Below are 16,666 nucleotides of genomic sequence, written 5' to 3' on the forward strand. Positions count from 1 at the left end.
GCGGTGATGGTTCTGCTCAGGCAGAGCAGTGCTGATGCTCCTCATAAAGCTGTCGCTGCTGTGAAGGTTCTAGGTGACATCACAAATCCCTATGGTTACATACACAACAAAGCTGGGTTGTTGTTGTTTACACTCTGCAAGGCCTGTGGAAGTGAGTGACATCATAGCACTGTAGTTCTGAGGGTTCTAGATGGATGCAACAATCTCCTGTTGCTTCTATGAAGGCCATAATAGACGACATCACCAAACAGCTCCATAGTCACATACACAGCAAAGGAGAGATGTTGTTTACACCTAGTGATGTCAGTGGTATTGAGTGACATCACAGCACAGTGCTAAGGCTCCTGGGCCTGGACACAGCAGCGGCTGCAATATCTCAACGGAGAATACGTTTATATATATGTGTGTGTGTGCGCGTATATATATATATATATATATATATATATATATATATATATATTTCTCCGCCGAAATCACTTTTAAACCCATTTCCACCTTTTTTTCCCTTCTCTTCCTCTTACTTTTTTTTCACGTTTTTTTACGTTTTTCTCCTTTTCGCCTCTTTTCTGGGCGTATTATTATTCTTTTTCTTCTTTTTTTTCGTCTAATGCATACCCCATCAGTGCAGCAATGCTTATTCAATACCGCCAGCAGATGGAGACACTGGGGGATAATTTTCTAAGGATTTATACTGATTTTTCCTGTCTGAATTTGTCGCACAGAAAGTTGCAGGCCAAATATGTGTGACATTTCTGCGACTTTAGCTTCTAGAGCATTTTTACAACATTATACATAGGTGCTGAATACATAAAAAGCGACTGTTCAGCGACAGACAAGTCGCATCGGCTGAAAGTAGGCCAGAATGTCAGTCCATGTTGGAGCAGGTTTAGATACAGTCTAAAGTATAGATCTCAAAGTCTGTGCACAGAATTTAGCAAGGGCCTCGCACCTTCTGATGCATCAGGTAGGTGCACAATAGCATAGCCTAACCCTCTGTACTTTGGTCTATATTGATGCGGGACATAGACAGCCAGCTGATGACCAATCCATTAGTGCAATGGATGGCTGGAAGCATTTGTCTTTGCCTTTGCAATACCACAGAAGCAATGCATGGTCAATGTACAGCAATGACACACCTGTGTGAACAGCCAGGAGACCCCCCCCCCCCATGTTATGTTACATAGTTACATAGTTAGTACGGTCGAAAAAAGACATATGTCCATCAAGTTCAACCAGGGAATTAAGGGGTAGGGGTGTGGCGCGATATTGGGGAAGGGATGAGATTTTATATTTCTTCATAAGCATTAATCTTATTTTGTCAATTAGGAACATTCAGCACCCACCCGCTATCAAGGCAGCTGCCTATCATGTCATGCCCTACCTGCACAGGTGTGCTGGCTACTCAAATGATCCAATTAAGGAGGCCATTTAGTCAGCAGCAGCAGAAGTCCTGTGCCTGGACGCTCCAACAGCGGCCAGACACAAGCAGAAATAAAGACAAAAAAGACAACCGGGAGGCAGCGCCTCGTGTATTACCCTTGGCAGGTGAGGGAACCAAAAAGTATGCTGAATGTACACCCAGGACTTAAGTCAGGGTGGCCGCTCACCTTAAAGTAGAAGAATTGCGCATATCACCCCTTGATTGGGGTACCAGATAGAGTTGGATGAGCTGCCGAGCCTGATGGTCACAGGAGCGTGTCAACGCCCTGTAGAAACTGGAATACTTGTGAGAAAAAAGACCAATGGATCCAGGCGCTGCTCTATCCAGGTATACACAGGATGCAGGTAAGTGTTCTTAATCAAGCAATTTTATTGAACACAAAACAACAAAAGGATCATGACGCGTTTCGGGGTAAATTCCCCTTCCTCAGATGATCTAGGTGCTGCTACAACAAGCACCCTTTATATAATGGCAAGGTGGAGGAGGTACAGGTCAGGAAGGGGTGGGCTGAATGTGATGTCACATCCAGTCCACTTACAAAAAACTTAATTTACATGTAGAAACAGCAGAAAATAATTATTGTCTAAAACATACAGGTGTGCGTTCGATTATGATAATATAACGCAATATAAACAGTACTAAGTGATATAACATGGGTGGAATCGGCAATGTGACAAACACATGCGGGAGCTCTGACGAGGTAAACAACATAGCCATGTGGCTGAAAATAAACATAAACAATGGCATCGGTCTACTGTAAGGCGCTCCACTCGCAGCACGCACCGGCATAGCAGTGACAGGAGTATCCACGGACGCGTTGCCAAGCAGACGTCTCTGAACGGAAAACAACCAATCACAGTCCACAGGGCGCGGCTTGCAGCGGAGCGCCCAACATAGTGAGTAAACAACATAGGGAACAACACCATCTATGGAAGAAAAAGGTAAAATAAATACAAAAATAAATAAATGAAATGAAGGCAAGAGATATAAGTAATCCACAATATCCCATGTTAAAGGGTGGGAATAAAAAAAAAAAAAAAAAAAAAATTAAAAAAAAATTAAAAAAATAATAATAATAAAAAAAAAAAACGCCTTAGGATGTCCATATCGGGCGTTTCTAACAGCAACAACCACAAACTAAAATGTACCTTCTGAACACACATAATAAATTATTTAACACGCCAGAATAAATTAATTGATAGAAAATAATTAATAAAAAATGCGATGATCCCTATAAACAGTACATGATTACATAAAAAATGAATTGATATATATAAATACACAAAATAAATGTACATTAAAATACTAATAAAATTAAGTCTGGATCTTAATAATAAAATAGTATAAATAAGGAGTCAACGCTGTGACAGCTACTAACAAAATGTGATGATAAATACTTAGACAAAAGGCGTCCCCATCCAGTATGTCTACACAATCATATACCCATATCTAAAAGATTTAAAAAAAAAAAAAAATAAAAATAAAAAAAAAAAAAATATAAAAAAATAAAAAAATAAAATAATGATAATTAATGGAAAAATAAAGCTATTAAGATGTTATAACCGCTGAATGTTGCAATATCACAAGGCAGTCTCCACCAACTCATTCAAACCAGACGGTACAAGGGTACGGAGTTTAAAGATCCAGAAATTCTCTCTCCTTCTCAATAAGCTGAATCTCTGGGAATTATCAAGTGCAATATTTTCTATAGCCTGAAGTTTCATGCAACTGAAATCAGACTGATGGTGGGTCAGCAGATGCCGAGATACACTATGCAAGGTGAACCCTAAATTTGCATTGCTACGATGTTTGTTGATCCTCTCCCTGAGGCATTGGGTAGTACGACCCACGTACTGTAGGCCACATGGACACTCAAGGAGATAAACAACAAACCGTGTGGAGCAATTAATGAATGTTTTAGTTTTAAAACTTTCATGGGAGACAGTGGAAACAAATGTTTTACTGCGACTCACAATTGAGTCGCAGCACTTACATCTGTTGTGTCCACATTTAAACGTCCCAACTGTGGTTAAAAAGGTCTCTGAAACCTTCTTGGGTGCCTTTAGTCTACTTGGCGCTAAAATATTCTTTAAAGTGCGGCCTCTTCTGAAAGTGATGCCAGGCTTAGGTGGTAGTAATGAATTCAAAAAAGGATCCTTACATAAAACATGCCAATGTGTATTAAAAATGTTCCTAATGGCCTGATGGTCCTGATTAAAAGTAGTAATAAAGTTGCCCGCCCAATCGGGTACAGTTTTTTGTTCCGTATGCTCAGTTATATCTTTTGGAACAAGACACTCTTTTTGGGTTAGGGGTCTGGCTCTATCAAGTGACGCTTTAACCAGTTTCCTTGGATATCTTTTAGCAGCAAATCTTGCTTCTAGTGTTTTACTTTGCTTATCAAAGTCGCTCTGAAGGGTACAGTTTCTACGGATCCTTTTAAACTGTCCGAAAGGGATATTAGTCAGCCATTTTTTAAAATGGGCACTACCAAAATCTAAGTAACTATTACTATCTACCGCTTTAAAGTGCGTCTTAGTGTGCAGTTTTTTGGACTCATCATGAAAGACTACCACATCTAGGAATTCTGCATGGTTATTGTAAACAGACTGCGTAAAATTAAGGCCCCATTGATTTAAATTAAGATCCGTTAAAAATCTATTGAGCTCCAAACTACCACCATCCCAGATAAAAAAAATATCATCAATATACCTTTTAAACAAATGACAATGTACAAAAAGGGGATGGGTATATATGACCGTCTCCTCAAAAAGCCCCACAAATAGATTCGCAAAACTGGGCGCCATCTTAGAACCCATAGCGGTACCCGTGTCTTGCGAGTAGATTTGTTTTTGAAACTCGAAGTAATTGTGTTTTAAAATGAACATCAGGCTTTCCAATACAAACTCTCTCTGGACATCAGGCATGTTAAGATCTCGTAATAAAAACTGTTTGACAGCGTTTACTCCTAATTCATGGTCAATCACCGTATACAAAGAAGAAACATCCATGGTGACCAAAAGAAAATGGTCTTCCCATGTTGTATCAACCACACTGTTAATAAATTGAGCTGTGTCTTTTAGAAAGGATTTTAAGCCTATCACATGTTTCTGGAGTAATAAATCCACATAGTGTGACAAATTCGCGGTCAGGGAATTAATCCCTGACACTATCGGACGACCTGGGGGGTTCATGACACACTTGTGGATTTTGGGTAAAAAGTAAAAAAGGGGAAGTGCGGGTTCTGTAACTAGTAGGTAATCTTTTTCTGACTTGGTAAGAACACCTTCCGTATAGCCTTTCATCACCAAAATATGCAACTCTTTCAAATAAATAGTAGTAGGATTAAAAGAAAGGGGTCTATAAAACTTAGTGTCTGATAGTAGTCTGAGTGCTTCTTTAATATAGTTGTCCCGGTCCATGATAACAATTCCCCCCCCCTTATCTGCAGACTTAATAACAATGTTTGCATTGTCCGCCAATTGTTTGATGGCCAAAGCTTCCTTCTGATTGATATTACTGGGCTTTTTCTGGTTGCCTTTAGAGAGACCCTCTAGATCAGTGTTGACCAAAGCAAAGAAGGTCTCAATAAAGCAACCCCTGGCTTGCAGGGGAAAAAAAGTAGATTTAGGGCGAACCCCAGTGCAAATGGGGGGTGGATCCAGGGTCTCAACATAAGTGGTGATGGGGTTATACTCAGAGTTGGTGGGGCCCTCTGTGTCCTTCATAGCAAAAAACCGCTTGATAGTTAACTTCCTAATAAAATTATTAAGATCCATAAATAAATTAAAATTATTGGACTTATCAGTCGGACAGAAAGATAAGCCTTTTCTAAGTACATCTAACTCAATCTCATCCAAGATATATTTAGACAAATTAAAAATGTTCACGGTAGTTACCGTTTCTGTAGTTGGTTGTGATGGTTTGTTCTCTTTTTCTTTTCGTCTCTTACCTCCTCCTCTGCACCCTCTTTTCCTCTGTCTTTTCTTTTTAGACCTAATGGTGGGGCTACATGTACCGTCTCTACTGGCTGGGATTCCAGTGTTTTCAAATTGGGAGGGGTAATGTTCACAATTTGAGGAAGCCCTAAAAAAGCTGTTGTGTTGGCTTGGATGGAGTCATCTAGATCAGGATCCTCATGTATAGTGAGGGCTGAAAGGGAGATATTAGGTCCTGTTGGGGTATAAAACTGGTGTTCTATGACTGAAGTTGAAGTACTGGGTGTGACATGGTGTACCGTAATAAGGGAGTCCTCTAGCAGCGAATTATCGCTGTTATCAAACCTCCCTGTGGGAAGATTGTTGGTCCCGCTTGGTAAAAACTCAAGGAGGTCCAACAAATCCTGTGAAACATTATTGGATACAGAACAATAGCCTACTTGTTCTGTAGATGGCAAAGCACTATCAGTAGTGGATACTAAAGTGGTACTATGTATCACCTCAGGAATTAGAGGTGCTAAATGGTTACTATGAATCACCTCGGGAATTAGAGGTACTGGATGATTAGTTGTAACACAAAGGTTGCCAAGTGACTGTGTATTGGATTTAACTAGACTATTCGCAACATTAATGGGTTGAGATCTAATTGAAGAAATGTTTATATTAGTATTACTATTTTTGTTATGAACATTATTTTTATTATTGACAGTGTTGGACTGAATAACCGGCTTAGTAACATGATTTATTGCTTTTCTTTTGTTAGGGTATTGATTACCCTGATGATTGGAAGCCTTAAAGGTCCGTGGATGTTGATATGTATTCAAATTCTGCTTATTCCGGTTGGAAAGTGATATTTTGCGCTGTCTAGTAAAATTGGGTTTGTGACTGGAAAATGCCGGTGTGTTAGGCAGGCAGGTGTCTGATTGTTGTGCAGAGGATAATTGGTTATCTGTATGTTTTAAATGGGTATGGTTATTTAACCAATAACGGATATTGTTGGACCTATAATCGTCCCTATCTCTATTTAGTTTGCCTATCTTTTTGTGCATAATGTCTACTTCAAACTTATGTACTTTCCTCTTAAAACTAGAGAGCCATGACGCATACTCTGGTAAGTGTTCATACGCTGAAAGTAACAAAATACATGAGTCTATCCTATTTGAAACGTTTTCAACTAAGATGTTACGTTTGTCTCTCAAAAGTTTCAAAATGGTGTTAGAGCAAAAATTAAGTGCATGGTCCCAAGATCCACAGAACTCGGAATCATTCTCAAACGTAGGTAGAGGGCGCAATCTCAGTCCACGTGGAATGATCTGTTCTGCCAGGTATACCTCTAAAAATGAACTGTCTAAATGATGTTGGGTTTCCTCAAGGGAAAGTTTCTCTAGTTCAAAGAAGAGAGATTTCATACGAGCCAGTTCATCAGGCGTACCTGTTAATGCATTGGATGAAAGGAGATCTTCCGTTCTCACGGGTTCTGTGGAGATCATAGAGTTGAAGAATGTAGATCTTTTGTTCAGACGGGAATCCTTTAGATCCATGATGCCAGTCACTGGAGGGAAGTGTACTCCAGAAATAGATGTGTAAGATATGGATTTTACACGAGTCGCTCCGGTAGTGGGCACAAATGCACCTATTGGTCTGTCCTCCTGGACAGCCAAGACCTACGAAGAAATAAAGACAAAAAAGACAACCGGGAGGCAGCGCCTCGTGTATTACCCTTGGCAGGTGAGGGAACCAAAAAGTATGCTGAATGTACACCCAGGACTTAAGTCAGGGTGGCCGCTCACCTTAAAGTAGAAGAATTGCGCATATCACCCCTTGATTGGGGTACCAGATAGAGTTGGATGAGCTGCCGAGCCTGATGGTCACAGGAGCGTGTCAACGCCCTGTAGAAACTGGAATACTTGTGAGAAAAAAGACCAATGGATGCAGGCGCTGCTCTATCCAGGTATACACAGGATGCAGGTAAGTGTTCTTAATCAAGCAATTTTATTGAACACAAAACAACAAAAGGATCATGACGCGTTTCGGGGTAAATTCCCCTTCCTCAGATGATCTAGGTGCTGCTACAACAAGCACCCTTTATATAATGGCAAGGTGGAGGAGGTACAGGTCAGGAAGGGGTGGGCTGAATGTGATGTCACATCCAGTCCACTTACAAAAAACTTAATTTACATGTAGAAACAGCAGAAAATAATTATTGTCTAAAACATACAGGTGTGCGTTCGATTATGATAATATAACATCAATATAAACAGTACTAAGTGATATAACATGGGTGGAATCGGCAATGTGACAAACACATGCGGGAGCTCTGACGAGGTAAACAACATAGCCATGTGGCTGAAAATAAACATAAACAATGGCATCGGTCTATTGTAAGGCGCTCCACTCGCAGCACGCACCGGCATAGCAGTGACAGGAGTATCCACGGACGCGTTGCCAAGCAGACGTCTCTGAACGGAAAACAACCAATCACAGTCCACAGGGCGCGGCTTGCAGCGGAGCGCCCAACATAGTGAGTAAACAACATAGGGAACAACACCATCTATGGAAGAAAAAGGTAAAATAAATACAAAAATAAATAAATGAAATGAAGGCAAGAGATATAAGTAATCCACAATATCCCATGTTAAAGGGTGGGAATAAAAAAAAAAAAAAAAAAAAAAAAAAAAAATTAAAAAAAAATTAAAAAAATAATAATAATAAAAAAAAAACGCCTTAGGATGTCCATATCGGGCGTTTCTAACAGCAACAACCACAAACTAAAATGTACCTTCTGAACACACATAATAAATTATTTAACACGCCAGAATAAATTAATTGATAGAAAATAATTAATAAAAAATGCGATGATCCCTATAAACAGTACATGATTACATAAAAAATGAATTGATATATATAAATACACAAAATAAATGTACATTAAAATACTAATAAAATTAAGTCTGGATCTTAATAATAAAATAGTATAAATAAGGAGTCAACGCTGTGACAGCTACTAACAAAATGTGATGATAAATACTTAGACAAAAGGCGTCCCCATCCAGTATGTCTACACAATCATATACCCATATCTAAAAGATTTAAAAAAAAATAAAAAATAAAAAAAAAAAAATATTAAAAAAAAATATTAAAAAAAAAAAAAAAATAATGATAATTAATGGAAAAATAAAGCTATTAAGATGTTATAACCGCTGAATGTTGCAATATCACAAGGCAGTCTCCACCAACTCATTCAAACCAGACGGTACAAGGGTACGGAGTTTAAAGATCCAGAAATTCTCTCTCCTTCTCAATAAGCTGAATCTCTGGGAATTATCAAGTGCAATATTTTCTATAGCCTGAAGTTTCATGCAACTGAAATCAGACTGATGGTGGGTCAGCAGATGCCGAGATACACTATGCAAGGTGAACCCTAAATTTGCATTGCTACGATGTTTGTTGATCCTCTCCCTGAGGCATTGGGTAGTACGACCCACGTACTGTAGGCCACATGGACACACAAGGAGATAAACAACAAACCGTGTGGAGCAATTAATGAAACGCGTCATGATCCTTTTGTTGTTTTGTGTTCAATAAAATTGCTTGATTAAGAACACTTACCTGCATCCTGTGTATACCTGGATAGAGCAGCGCCTGGATCCATTGGTCTTTTTTCTCACAAGTATTCCAGACACAAGCAGAAGCAGCAGAAGCAGCAGCAGCACCACCTTTTGTTTTTTGGCTGCAGCAGCAGCAAGGCCCACAGGGCTGGCTAGCTGGCTAGCCAGCAAGCAGGTAGCAATGAAAGTAGGAATCTTTCTTTTTAACCCTGTAAGGGGGTGGTGCACTGTACCCGAAGATACTGCCATATCGGGTCAATGCATAGGGCGACGGAAGCAAGCTTCGAAATCGGCCCCCGTTCTCAAAAATCCATTTAATATATGGTCCCCAGATAGGGGACGTATCAGATATAAAACTGATAAGAACAGATACTACACTTGATCTTAGCCAAAAGGCCGAGAAGCGATAACCGTGAAAGGGGCGGGCCCAACAAGGTGCCCTTCATGGGCACTATCACTGCTTGCTGTCAGGGAGGCTGCCAGACAATTTTCCATGCACACTCTGGGCTGGGGGGCAGTCAACCACCAGTACACACAGCAGAACCTAAACCCATACCATTATTGCTAAGCAGCAAGACAGGGGCCCATTGCACTCCCACGGGGCCTTTTTAAATGCAATCCATAACCCGGATTTGCCAGGAACCCTTCTTACTCCTCCTACTTGCATGTGACACTGGGCTTAGGATCTGCATAGGAAACACACACACAAGCACACACCTACCTTTGTTGCCTGCAGATGCCTCCTTGGCTGTCCCCAAACAGTATCAAACCAACACCCACGGGAAGCTGTAAGCATAGAGGACATGCCTGCACCCCATTGGACTTACCTGTGTGGGTTAAACCCGGGTTATTTGACAACCTATGGCGGTGATGGTTCTGCTCAGGCAGAGCAGTGCTGATGCTCCTCATAAAGCTGTCGCTGCTGTGAAGGTTCTAGGTGACATCACAAATCCCTATGGTTACATACACAACAAAGCTGGGTTGTTGTTGTTTACACTCTGCAAGGCCTGTGGAAGTGAGTGACATCATAGCACTGTAGTTCTGAGGGTTCTAGATGGATGCAACAATCTCCTGTTGCTTCTATGAAGGCCATAATAGACGACATCACCAAACAGCTCCATAGTCACATACACAGCAAAGGAGAGATGTTGTTTACACCTAGTGATGTCAGTGGTATTGAGTGACATCACAGCACAGTGCTAAGGCTCCTGGGCCTGGACACAGCAGCGGCTGCAATATCTCAACGGAGAATACGTTTATATATATGTGTGTGTGTGCGCGTATATATATATATATATATATATATATATATATATATATATATATATATATTTCTCCGCCGAAATCACTTTTAAACCCATTTCCACCTTTTTTTCCCTTCTCTTCCTCTTACTTTTTTTTCACGTTTTTTTACGTTTTTCTCCTTTTCGCCTCTTTTCTGGGCGTATTATTCTTCTTTTTCTTCTTTTTTTTCGTCTAATGCATACCCCATCAGTGCAGCAATGCTTATTCAATACCGCCAGCAGATGGAGACACTGGGGGATAATTTTCTAAGGATTTATACTGATTTTTCCTGTCTGAATTTGTCGCACAGAAAGTTGCAGGCCAAATATGTGTGACATTTCTGCGACTTTAGCTTCTAGAGCATTTTTACAACATTATACATAGGTGCTGAATACATAAAAAGCGACTGTTCAGCGACAGACAAGTCGCATCGGCTGAAAGTAGGCCAGAATGTCAGTCCATGTTGGAGCAGGTTTAGATACAGTCTAAAGTATAGATCTCAAAGTCTGTGCACAGAATTTAGCAAGGGCCTCGCACCTTCTGATGCATCAGGTAGGTGCACAATAGCATAGCCTAACCCTCTGTACTTTGGTCTATATTGATGCGGGACATAGACAGCCAGCTGATGACCAATCCATTAGTGCAATGGATGGCTGGAAGCATTTGTCTTTGCCTTTGCAATACCACAGAAGCAATGCATGGTCAATGTACAGCAATGACACACCTGTGTGAACAGCCAGGAGACCCCCCCCCCCCCCATGTTATGTTACATAGTTACATAGTTAGTACGGTCGAAAAAAGACATATGTCCATCAAGTTCAACCAGGGAATTAAGGGGTAGGGGTGTGGCGCGATATTGGGGAAGGGATGAGATTTTATATTTCTTCATAAGCATTAATCTTATTTTGTCAATTAGGAACATTCAGCACCCACCCGCTATCAAGGCAGCTGCCTATCATGTCATGCCCTACCTGCACAGGTGTGCTGGCTACTCAAATGATCCAATTAAGGAGGCCATTTAGTCAGCAGCAGCAGAAGTCCTGTGCCTGGACGCTCCAACAGCGGCCAGACACAAGCAGAAGCAGAAGCAGCAGAAGCAGCAGCAGCACCACCTTTTGTTTTTTGGCTGCAGCAGCAGCAAGGCCCACAGGGCTGGCTAGCTGGCTAGCCAGCAAGCAGGTAGCAATGAAAGTAGGAATCTTTCTTTTTAACCCTGTAAGGGGGTGGTGCACTGTACCCGAAGATACTGCCATATCGGGTCAATGCATAGGGCGACGGAAGCAAGCTTCGAAATCGGACCCCGTTCTCAAAAATCCATTTAATATATGGTCCCCAGATAGGGGACGTATCAGATATTAAACTGATAAGAACAGATACTACACTTGATCTTAGCCAAAAGGCCGAGAAGCGATAACCGTGAAAGGGGCGGGCCCAACAAGGTGCCCTTCATGGGCACTATCACTGCTTGCTGTCAGGGAGGCTGCCAGACAATTTTCCATGCACACTCTGGGCTGGGGGGCAGTCAACCACCAGTACACACAGCAGAACCTAAACCCATACCATTATTGCTAAGCAGCAAGACAGGGGCCCATTGCACTCCCACGGGGCCTTTTTAAATGCAATCCATAACCCGGATTTGCCAGGAACCCTTCTTACTCCTCCTACTTGCATGTGACACTGGGCTTAGGATCTGCATAGGAAACACACACACAAGCACACACCTACCTTTGTTGCCTGCAGATGCCTCCTTGGCTGTCCCCAAACGGTATCAAACCAACACCCACGGGAAGCTGTAAGCATAGAGGACATGCCTGCACCCCATTGGACTTACCTGTGTGGGTTAAACCCGGGTTATTTGACAACCTATGGCGGTGATGGTTCTGCTCAGGCAGAGCAGTGCTGATGCTCCTCATAAAGCTGTCGCTGCTGTGAAGGTTCTAGGTGACATCACAAATCCCTATGGTTACATACACAACAAAGCTGGGTTGTTGTTGTTTACACTCTGCAAGGCCTGTGGAAGTGAGTGACATCATAGCACTGTAGTTCTGAGGGTTCTAGATGGATGCAACAATCTCCTGTTGCTTCTATGAAGGCCATAATAGACGACATCACCAAACAGCTCCATAGTCACATACACAGCAAAGGAGAGATGTTGTTTACACCTAGTGATGTCAGTGGTATTGAGTGACATCACAGCACAGTGCTAAGGCTCCTGGGCCTGGACACAGCAGCGGCTGCAATATCTCAACGGAGAATACGTTTATATATATGTGTGTGTGTGCGCGTATATATAAATATATATATATATATATATATATATATATATATTTCTCCGCCGAAATCACTTTTAAACCCATTTCCACCTTTTTTTCCCTTCTCTTCCTCTTACTTTTTTTTCACGTTTTTTTACGTTTTTCTCCTTTTCGCCTCTTTTCTGGGCGTATTATTCTTCTTTTTCTTCTTTTTTTTCGTCTAATGCATACCCCATCAGTGCAGCAATGCTTATTCAATACCGCCAGCAGATGGAGACACTGGGGGATAATTTTCGAAGGATTTATACTGATTTTTCCTGTCTGAATTTGTCGCACAGAAAGTTGCAGGCCAAATATGTGTGACATTTCTGCGACTTTAGCTTCTAGAGCATTTTTACAACATTATACATAGGTGCTGAATACATAAAAAGCGACTGTTCAGCGACAGACAAGTCGCATCGGCTGAAAGTAGGCCAGAATGTCAGTCCATGTTGGAGCAGGTTTAGATACAGTCTAAAGTATAGATCTCAAAGTCTGTGCACAGAATTTAGCAAGGGCCTCGCACCTTCTGATGCATCAGGTAGGTGCACAATAGCATAGCCTAACCCTCTGTACTTTGGTCTATATTGATGCGGGACATAGACAGCCAGCTGATGACCAATCCATTAGTGCAATGGATGGCTGGAAGCATTTGTCTTTGCCTTTGCAATACCACAGAAGCAATGCATGGTCAATGTACAGCAATGACACACCTGTGTGAACAGCCAGGAGACCCCCCCCCCCCCCCATGTTATGTTACATAGTTACATAGTTAGTACGGTCGAAAAAAGACATATGTCCATCAAGTTCAACCAGGGAATTAAGGGGTAGGGGTGTGGCGCGATATTGGGGAAGGGATGAGATTTTATATTTCTTCATAAGCATTAATCTTATTTTGTCAATTAGGAACATTCAGCACCCACCCGCTATCAAGGCAGCTGCCTATCATGTCATGCCCTACCTGCACAGGTGTGCTGGCTACTCAAATGATCCAATTAAGGAGGCCATTTAGTCAGCAGCAGCAGAAGTCCTGTGCCTGGACGCTCCAACAGCGGCCAGACACAAGCAGAAGCAGAAGCAGCAGAAGCAGCAGCAGCACCACCTTTTGTTTTTTGGCTGCAGCAGCAGCAAGGCCCACAGGGCTGGCTAGCTGGCTAGCCAGCAATGAAAGTAGGAATCTTTCTTTTTAACCCTGTAAGGGGGTGGTGCACTGTACCCGAAGATACTGCCATATCGGGTCAATGCATAGGGCGACAGAAGCAAGCTTCGAAATCGGCCCCCGTTCTCAAAAATCCATTTAATATATGGTCCCCAGATAGGGGACGTATCAGATATTAAACTGATAAGAACAGATACTACACTTGATCTTAGCCAAAAGGCCGAGAAGCGATAACCGTGAAAGGGGCGGGCCCAACAAGGTGCCCTTCATGGGCACTATCACTGCTTGCTGTCAGGGAGGCTGCCAGACAATTTTCCATGCACACTCTGGGCTGGGGGGCAGTCAACCACCAGTACACACAGCAGAACCTAAACCCATACCATTATTGCTAAGCAGCAAGACAGGGGCCCATTGCACTCCCACGGGGCCTTTTTAAATGCAATCCATAACCCGGATTTGCCAGGAACCCTTCTTACTCCTCCTACTTGCATGTGACACTGGGCTTAGGATCTGCATAGGAAACACACACACAAGCACACACCTACCTTTGTTGCCTGCAGATGCCTCCTTGGCTGTCCCCAAACGGTATCAAACCAACACCCACGGGAAGCTGTAAGCATAGAGGACATGCCTGCACCCCATTGGACTTACCTGTGTGGGTTAAACCCGGGTTATTTGACAACCTATGGCGGTGATGGTTCTGCTCAGGCAGAGCAGTGCTGATGCTCCTCATAAAGCTGTCGCTGCTGTGAAGGTTCTAGGTGACATCACAAATCCCTATGGTTACATACACAACAAAGCTGGGTTGTTGTTGTTTACACTCTGCAAGGCCTGTGGAAGTGAGTGACATCATAGCACTGTAGTTCTGAGGGTTCTAGATGGATGCAACAATCTCCTGTTGCTTCTATGAAGGCCATAATAGACGACATCACCAAACAGCTCCATAGTCACATACACAGCAAAGGAGAGATGTTGTTTACACCTAGTGATGTCAGTGGTATTGAGTGACATCACAGCACAGTGCTAAGGCTCCTGGGCCTGGACACAGCAGCGGCTGCAATATCTCAACGGAGAATACGTTTATATATATGTGTGTGTGTGCGCGTATATATAAATATATATATATATATATATATATATATATATATTTCTCCGCCGAAATCACTTTTAAACCCATTTCCACCTTTTTTTCCCTTCTCTTCCTCTTACTTTTTTTTCACGTTTTTTTACGTTTTTCTCCTTTTCGCCTCTTTTCTGGGCGTATTATTCTTCTTTTTCTTCTTTTTTTTCGTCTAATGCATACCCCATCAGTGCAGCAATGCTTATTCAATACCGCCAGCAGATGGAGACACTGGGGGATAATTTTCGAAGGATTTATACTGATTTTTCCTGTCTGAATTTGTCGCACAGAAAGTTGCAGGCCAAATATGTGTGACATTTCTGCGACTTTAGCTTCTAGAGCATTTTTACAACATTATACATAGGTGCTGAATACATAAAAAGCGACTGTTCAGCGACAGACAAGTCGCATCGGCTGAAAGTAGGCCAGAATGTCAGTCCATGTTGGAGCAGGTTTAGATACAGTCTAAAGTATAGATCTCAAAGTCTGTGCACAGAATTTAGCAAGGGCCTCGCACCTTCTGATGCATCAGGTAGGTGCACAATAGCATAGCCTAACCCTCTGTACTTTGGTCTATATTGATGCGGGACATAGACAGCCAGCTGATGACCAATCCATTAGTGCAATGGATGGCTGGAAGCATTTGTCTTTGCCTTTGCAATACCACAGAAGCAATGCATGGTCAATGTACAGCAATGACACACCTGTGTGAACAGCCAGGAGACCCCCCCCCCCCCATGTTATGTTACATAGTTACATAGTTAGTACGGTCGAAAAAAGACATATGTCCATCAAGTTCAACCAGGGAATTAAGGGGTAGGGGTGTGGCGCGATATTGGGGAAGGGATGAGATTTTATATTTCTTCATAAGCATTAATCTTATTTTGTCAATTAGGAACATTCAGCACCCACCCGCTATCAAGGCAGCTGCCTATCATGTCATGCCCTACCTGCACAGGTGTGCTGGCTACTCAAATGATCCAATTAAGGAGGCCATTTAGTCAGCAGCAGCAGAAGTCCTGTGCCTGGACGCTCCAACAGCGGCCAGACACAAGCAGAAGCAGAAGCAGCAGAAGCAGCAGCAGCACCACCTTTTGTTTTTTGGCTGCAGCAGCAGCAAGGCCCACAGGGCTGGCTAGCTGGCTAGCCAGCAATGAAAGTAGGAATCTTTCTTTTTAACCCTGTAAGGGGGTGGTGCACTGTACCCGAAGATACTGCCATATCGGGTCAATGCATAGGGCGACAGAAGCAAGCTTCGAAATCGGCCCCCGTTCTCAAAAATCCATTTAATATATGGTCCCCAGATAGGGGACGTATCAGATATTAAACTGATAAGAACAGATACTACACTTGATCTTAGCCAAAAGGCCGAGAAGCGATAACCGTGAAAGGGGCGGGCCCAACAAGGTGCCCTTCATGGGCACTATCACTGCTTGCTGTCAGGGAGGCTGCCAGACAATTTTCCATGCACACTCTGGGCTGGGGGGCAGTCAACCACCAGTACACACAGCAGAACCTAAACCCATACCATTATTGCTAAGCAGCAAGACAGGGGCCCATTGCACTCCCACGGGGCCTTTTTAAATGCAATCCATAACCCGGATTTGCCAGGAACCCTTCTTACTCCTCCTACTTGCATGTGACACTGGGCTTAGGATCTGCATAGGAAACACACACACAAGCACACACCTACCTTTGTTGCCTGCAGATGCCTCCTTGGCTGTCCCCAAACGGTATCAAACCAACACCCACGGGAAGCTGTAAGCATAGAGGACATGCCTGCACCCCATTGGACTTACCTGTGTGGGTTAAACCCGGGTTATTT

General features: G+C 42.6%; 4 non-coding genes across 4 annotated transcripts; all 4 read right to left on the reverse strand.

The window, feature by feature from the left end:
- Positions 1-9,204: 9,204 nt before the first annotated feature.
- On the reverse strand, positions 9,205-9,395 carry LOC130307371 (U2 spliceosomal RNA). The gene has a single exon (XR_008856556.1). It is a non-coding gene; the product is annotated as a U2 spliceosomal RNA (small nuclear RNA).
- A 2,097-nt stretch (positions 9,396-11,492) lies between these two features.
- On the reverse strand, positions 11,493-11,683 carry LOC130307372 (U2 spliceosomal RNA). Its single transcript, XR_008856557.1, has one exon. It is a non-coding gene; the product is annotated as a U2 spliceosomal RNA (small nuclear RNA).
- Positions 11,684-13,762: 2,079 nt separating this feature from the next.
- Positions 13,763-13,953, reverse strand: LOC130307349 (U2 spliceosomal RNA). Its single transcript, XR_008856534.1, has one exon. It is a non-coding gene; the product is annotated as a U2 spliceosomal RNA (small nuclear RNA).
- Positions 13,954-16,030: 2,077 nt separating this feature from the next.
- Positions 16,031-16,221, reverse strand: LOC130307361 (U2 spliceosomal RNA). The gene has a single exon (XR_008856546.1). It is a non-coding gene; the product is annotated as a U2 spliceosomal RNA (small nuclear RNA).
- Between the last annotated feature and the right edge of the window lie 445 nt (positions 16,222-16,666).

This window comes from Hyla sarda, unplaced genomic scaffold, assembly GCF_029499605.1.
Source record: "Hyla sarda isolate aHylSar1 unplaced genomic scaffold, aHylSar1.hap1 scaffold_1422, whole genome shotgun sequence".
In the NCBI taxonomy this organism is placed as follows: domain Eukaryota; kingdom Metazoa; phylum Chordata; class Amphibia; order Anura; family Hylidae; genus Hyla; species Hyla sarda.